Source organism: Musca autumnalis, unplaced genomic scaffold (assembly GCF_047663935.1).
Source record: "Musca autumnalis isolate F117 unplaced genomic scaffold, ASM4766393v1 scaffold_1, whole genome shotgun sequence".
Lineage (NCBI taxonomy): Eukaryota > Metazoa > Arthropoda > Insecta > Diptera > Muscidae > Musca > Musca autumnalis.
The window spans coordinates 158,252,910-158,259,601 of NW_027411644.1; the positions used below are offsets into that span (position 1 = coordinate 158,252,910).

The window sequence follows — 6,692 nt, forward strand, 5'->3', positions numbered from 1 at the left end:
AAATTCGAGTTAAGGTTACTGTTGGAGTGTAGGATTGAGGTAGTTTCGGAAATTCGTACTTATGGGTACGATAAGTACTAAATTTGGTACAGTTTGGATTTTGGGGAACGAATAGAGCTGGAATCCTGAAATTTGGAATTAAGATTACTGTTGGACTGTAGTATTGAGGTAGTTTTGGAAATTCGTACTTATGGGTACGGAAAGTACTAAGTGGTACTAAATTTGGTACAAGTTATATTTGGGTGAAGGAATCGAGCTGGAATCCTGAAATTCGAGTTAAGGTTACTGTTGGAGTGTAGGATTGAGGTAGTTTCGGAAATTCGTACTTATGGATACGGAAAACTAAATGGTACTAACTTTGGTACATTTTGGGTTTGAATGAACATATAGAGTTGGAATCATGAAATTTATAAATAAAATTACTTATGGAGTGTAGGATTGAGGTAGTTTCGGAAATTCGTACTTATGGATACGATAAGTACTAAATTTGGTACAGTTTGGATTTTGGGGAACGAATAGAGCTGAAATCCTGAAATTTGGAATTAAGATTACTGTTGGACTGTAGAAATGAGGTAGTTTTGGAAATTCGTACTTATGGGTACGGAAAGTACTAAATGGTACTAAATATGGTACAATTTAAATTTGGGTGGACGGATTGGGCAGGAAATTTGGAATTAAGATTACTTATGGAGTGTAGGATTGAGGTAGTTTCGGAAATTCGTACTTATGGGTACAATAAGTACTAAATTTGGTACAGTTTGGATTTTGGGGAACGAATAGAGCTGAAATCCTGAAATTTGGAATTAAGATTACTGTTGGACTGTAGGATTGAGGTAGTTTTGGAAATTCGTACTTATGGGTACGGAAAGTACTAAGTGGTACTAAATTTGGTACAAGTTATATTTGGGTGAACGAATCGAGCTGGAATCCTGAAATTTCGAGTTAAAGTTACTGCTGGAGTGTAGGATTGAGGAAGTTTTGGAAATTCGTACTTATGGGTACGATAAGTACTAAATTTGTTACAGTTTGGATTTTGGGGAACGAATAGAGCTGGAATCCTGAAATTTGGAATTAATATTACTGTTGGACTGTAGGATTGACGTAGTCTTGGAAATACGTACTTATGGGTACGGAAAGTACTAAATGGTACTAAATATGGTACAATTTAAGTTTAGGTGTACGGATTGAGCTGGAATCCTGAAATTTGGAATTAAGATTACTTATGGAGTGTAGGATTGAGGTAGTTTCGGAAATTCGTACTTATGGATACGGAAAGTACTAAATGGTACTAAGTTTGGTACATTTTGGATTTGAATGAACATATAGAGCTGGAATCATGAAATTTATAAATAACATTACTTATGGAGTGTAGAATTGAGGTAGTTTTGGAAATTCGTACTAATGGGTACGAAAAGTAATAAATGATACTAAATTTGGTACAATTTAGATTTGGGTGGACGGATAGAGGTGGAATCGTGAAATTCGCAATTACTGTTGGAGATAGTTATTGAAATTCTTACTTTCATACGAAAAGTATTAATGGTATTATGAATAGAGGTGGAATTCGGGAATTTGGTATTATAGCCGCTGTTGGTGTGTAGAGTTGAGATATGGATGTGGTTGTGGTTGGGGATATACGTACAATAAGTGTACGAAAATTACTAAATGGCACAGAATTTGGTCCAAATTGTTATGTATACGAAAAATACTAAATCGCGGTTGGGATATAGTTTTGGATAAAAGGAAGTAATTTTTGAAACTTATACATACTATAAGTACTAAATTTGGTACCAGTTTGGTGTTGCATGATGGGATATAGGTGGAATTTTGAATTGTTGTATGAGGGATTGTGTTGGTGTTTAGATACGGATTTTTTGAAATGAATACACATTTTAAAATTAGGCTGAGGGCTGGATGATTTATTGAGAAATACAAAATGTACTAAATGCTATTAAATTTGACGTTGGGTGTAGCAATGAAGATGGAATTATATCATTAGTGCGTGAAAAGTATAAAATTGCAATAAATTTGGTATTGGGCTAAGGTATAGAATTGAAATTCTGATATATTATTGATTTGTCAGGTTCATTGTTAGAGGTAGTCGTACAATATGTGTACTAGAGGTATTTAATAATACTAAATATTGAAGCACTGGTGTGGGGTGAATCGATAAATGCAATTTGTTATGAGGATCACCGTTGAGATTGGATCAGAATGTTTTTTTAAATCCGCCTTTAAATGTATGAAAGGTTTCTACATGTAATACCATTGGCATTGGGTGAACAAGTAGAGCTAAAACTGTTACATATGAGCTAAGGTCCTGGATTTAAAAAATTGTACTAAATAATGTACTATTGCCTCTAGGTTAACATGAATTCGGTTTCTAAATAATGTACTGAAATCAAAAAGTCAAACGTACCTTCTCAACAAAATTGTTTTTATCTTTGTTGTCTATTCTAAACGTTATTGTAAGTTCATTTGAAAAGGTAGATCTATGCGGCTAATGTTTTACAAGAAGATTTTTTTACATCCTGAGAAAAAAGGCCTAAAACAAAATGTCTCAAAAATTAACTGTTATATGGGGTAACATCTTCTGAATAATGGTTTTCTACATTTTGATATCACAAATTCCAAAATTCGGCTGGAAAATGTGTATACAATTTTCAAAATATCCATGTTGTTCTAATAAAATGTAGTAATGTAATATTTTTGAAATTCGAACAAAACCATGATACAATGATACAAGGTAACCTCACGCTCACAACTCACAGAGTTGTATTCGCTTTGCCGTCCCTTCATTGACAAAATGATTTTGACAAACTTTGTATGTATATGTTAAAATATACATATGTATGTCAGTTTTATTTACATTTTAAATTCCAACCAATTTAATTTATTTTTTTTAATTTAAAATTTTCGACAGATTGGATTCAATTTGGCCCTGTACATCTATCTGGCTGGAGAACAACTCTCGACCGGATCAGACGATGTGGTCCAAATGTTGGTCCTCGAAATATTTTTGCAAGCATTGATCATTTTCACATTAGCTGCAGTGACATAGAGCATGAATTTGCGGATTTATAATTTTACAGAGGTTAAATCATCTGGTCTCGGCTTCACATAAAAGCCAAATGTATATACTCAGCCTATTGTCTGAGGTCAAAATTGTGCTTCATCGAAATGATGTTTCAGACGATTCGGAGTTGATTTATCCATGACCGTCCGTCTATTTAGCTGGTGCGCACGATAACTCCCGAACGGATGAACCTATTTGTCTTCTTTTAGGTTCGAAGATGAACCATATCGGCCCACTTCAACCAATCGGTATCACCCCAACAAAATCTCAAACATTTTCGCTAAAATGGTGCGCACGATAAATCCCGAACGGATCAACTGACTTAGTCCAAAGATAGCATTTCTTTCGGACCTAGATCAGGTATGGACTATATTGTTTCATTTCTTCGAGTACCTTCACACAAAATTTTTCCTTAAATGCAGTTTATTTGATATTCCACATCGTATTATTTCTTTCAAACATGGGCATGTCCTTGCATCCTGACATAATGACCAAAAGATAAAAAAATAAAATATGGCGTCTCGAAAATTTAATAGCGCGTAATCACTGTAATTATGACTACAACATAATATTATTTTTTCCCCGGGGAAAACAACACTTCCCACTTTCTTTTCGATATATATATCGCACCCAGTACTTTCAATTGCTAAACGTATAAATTAGAGCTTTTGGACCACTAGGTCAGAAAGCATGGACTTACACACGAAAAACATAATATCGCTCCACAAGGAATAGCATCGGTATAAATATCCAAAGGATCTTCGAACAGACCCTACCTAAACTGCACTTCAACAAAAAACTTGAACTTTTGTGGTGGAGGTACAATAAGGAGAATCCCGATATGGACCATTTTAGAAGTTAAACTCAATTTGTAAAAAATATTACCATAGTTTGGATCAAATTGTTTGCTTTTTCCGCTCATGAGATATATCGTGTACCGTTTTAGTGACATTTTTTTAACTTTTGGGTGAGGTACCGGAAAGGTGTGGACCAATATTTTCCAAACATACCCGAGGTGAAACGCAGAGTAGATTTTGCAACGGTGTGCATTTTAAAATACTTTTACAATGCACGATCAATAGCTGAAACAACGCAGTTTTAAGACTACAAATCTGAAATAAATAGCACAACCTTGATGTCGACGGTAGAGCATTCCCAGCGAAGTCAGCCCCAATCACAACGCCCCATATTACAAGGAGAAACCTTTACTGTCCGCAGGAACATTTAAAACACAAACAAGTTAAATATATATATCTTATAATTGTAGTTTTAATTTTCTATATAGTTGAAAAGTACAAAAATTAATAAAAAGTACGTTCTAAGCAGTAATGAGAACCCATATTTTAATTACTGTATTCCATCGGAGCACAATTGTTCATTGGCTTCACTATCCAAAGAGGGTTCGTAATTAAACATTTCCTTTGGGGGACGGACATTAACTCTTAGCAGAAATCCATTTCCTAATGGTGACTTGACTCTCTGAGGTTTTTGTATTATATTGAGATTGATCTGCTTGGTGTTATGTGTCCGGATTGACTGTCGCCACTAATTTCTTCTTCTACATGTTCCGGGCGTTGACACATATCTGCTGATTGGTCTGACTTGCATCTGTAAAAGAAATATTTGCATATTTACTACATCCTTTTGTCAAACTATAAGAACTATGAAGCGATAACATACCTTTTTATTTCCTTTGTTACTTCATCGTCGGAGAAATCTTTAATTTCTTCACTTTCCCATGAGGCGTTTTCTGGTTGTACAATTGTAACATGTGGTCTAAGAGAAATGTTCTGTCACCAGATACTTTTAGAAAAGATCTTTAGCAATTCAACGTTGTTTTTCTTGCGCTTAACTATAGACTCAGCATTGACACGTTTATCAACAGCCAAATCGGCGCGACTGCGGAGAATCTCAGCATACGATTGAGTGATCTTTTGCAACTTTTGTACATCATAAGGAACTGGTAAAGGGTTTAGTGAACTGTCACAACCAGAACACATTCAATATATTAATACAAACCCATTCCCATTCGCTACAAACCAAATAACTTATTGGCTTCTTCGCTGACGTTTGTTGTTGACGACATCAGGATGAATAAACGCTGCTGGCAAGCAAACACCCTTTTTCTTGACTTTTATACTTATCTAAAATCTGCAATAACAATACAAAGATATTCAAGTTTACTTCTGTTTCGTTCTGCTTAAATAAATAATACAGAGTTATTTTAGCGAGTTTTGACCGTGATGTCCGTTTCATTTCCGCACACAATTTTTTCCAAATTAAATACACAGTTATTTTAGCGAGTTTTGACCGCGATGTCCGTTTCATTTCCGCACACAATTTTTTCCAAAATTACGAAAATATTCTATATATTTTTATTATACACAAATGTAAACAAACAGTGTGTTGTTTTTGTTGTAATTGACATACAATAACAACAACAACTTTCATATTATTTCGATGCAGTGTTGTATTTGGCAGCTCAAGGACGGTTTTTTCAAATGAGATTACCTTCTTATTCTGCCATGGAACAAAACGTATACGGGCAGTACTTAAAAGAAATTATATATCAATTCAAATAGGTATTAGTACATCAAAATTTTCAGGGTTTTCCATATTAAATATTGTTTATTTGTATATTATTCCTTTTCCGCTTACGAAGTAGCGGGCATTTTGCTAGTATGATATAAATAGTGCAATAGGTGTAGGGAGGTGTTGCTCTAAATATTGGGACATTTCGGGGCCCATATCTCAGGAAGTATTGTCCAATCCTAGCAAATAAAAAAATAATAAAATGCTGTAGTCATGATCACAATGGTTAACCCATTTGGGTTATTATGTCCGGAATCATGGACTTACCCACAAAAAAAAAAACACAAAATCAATCTTCGAACAGCTCTTAAACTGTACTTGTGCGACATTTTGGAACTTTTGCGAGAGAAGTACCAAAAGGGGTTGTCGAATATTTGTGCCGGTTTGGGTTTTTAGAGCTTTTAGGTTAATCTTCTACGGACTTGCCAACAAAACCAATTGTACCATCGTAATAAGTGCAGCAACAAGGACAATCTGCCTCAAATATTCAATACGATCGGAATTGGTCCTTAACATGCATATTTGCAAAAAAATGTTGGTGGGTGTACCCGATAGGCTAGACCGATATAGTCGATATTCTAACCTAATCTATGTCTGAATGCAGTTTGGATCAAATCTATTTCTCCCTTTGACTGTAAGCAGGACTACAAGGAATATCTTTGATCTTCGAACATAGAATTTTTTGGAACGTTTGGAAAAAAATTTAACGGTATGCAATGTTTTCTGCCGGATACTCAGGTCCTTAAACTTCACATTTGAAACATTTATGAAATGTTGTGTAGGAGGTACCCGAAGGACAAGACCGAAATATGCGATATTCAAACGTCAACCTGGTGGTTCGTCTGTGGTTTGGATCATATTGTTTACTCCCTACTGTAAACAACGCCACAAGGAATAACTTCGGTAAAAATGTCTAAATGATCCTCGAACAGCCTTTAAACTACACTTATCCGATATAAACCTTTTAGGATACTCAATTCGTAAATTATCGTGCTAGTTGGTAATTTTTCAGAGTCTTCAGGTT

The 6,692-nt window shown here is 34.8% G+C and overlaps 1 long non-coding RNA gene across 2 annotated transcripts; it reads right to left on the reverse strand.

Annotated features, from left to right (window-relative positions):
* Nucleotides 1-4,323: 4,323 nt before the first annotated feature.
* LOC141390928 (uncharacterized) lies at nucleotides 4,324-5,446 on the reverse strand. 2 transcript variants are annotated; one of them, XR_012409522.1, is made up of 3 exons: nucleotides 5,292-5,446; nucleotides 4,757-5,227; nucleotides 4,324-4,684 (listed from the first exon to the last, which is right to left on the reverse strand). It is a non-coding gene; the product is annotated as an uncharacterized lncRNA (long non-coding RNA). The 2 variants fall into 2 exon arrangements; XR_012409521.1 differs by having other exon boundaries at nucleotides 4,757-5,446.
* Between the last annotated feature and the right edge of the window lie 1,246 nt (nucleotides 5,447-6,692).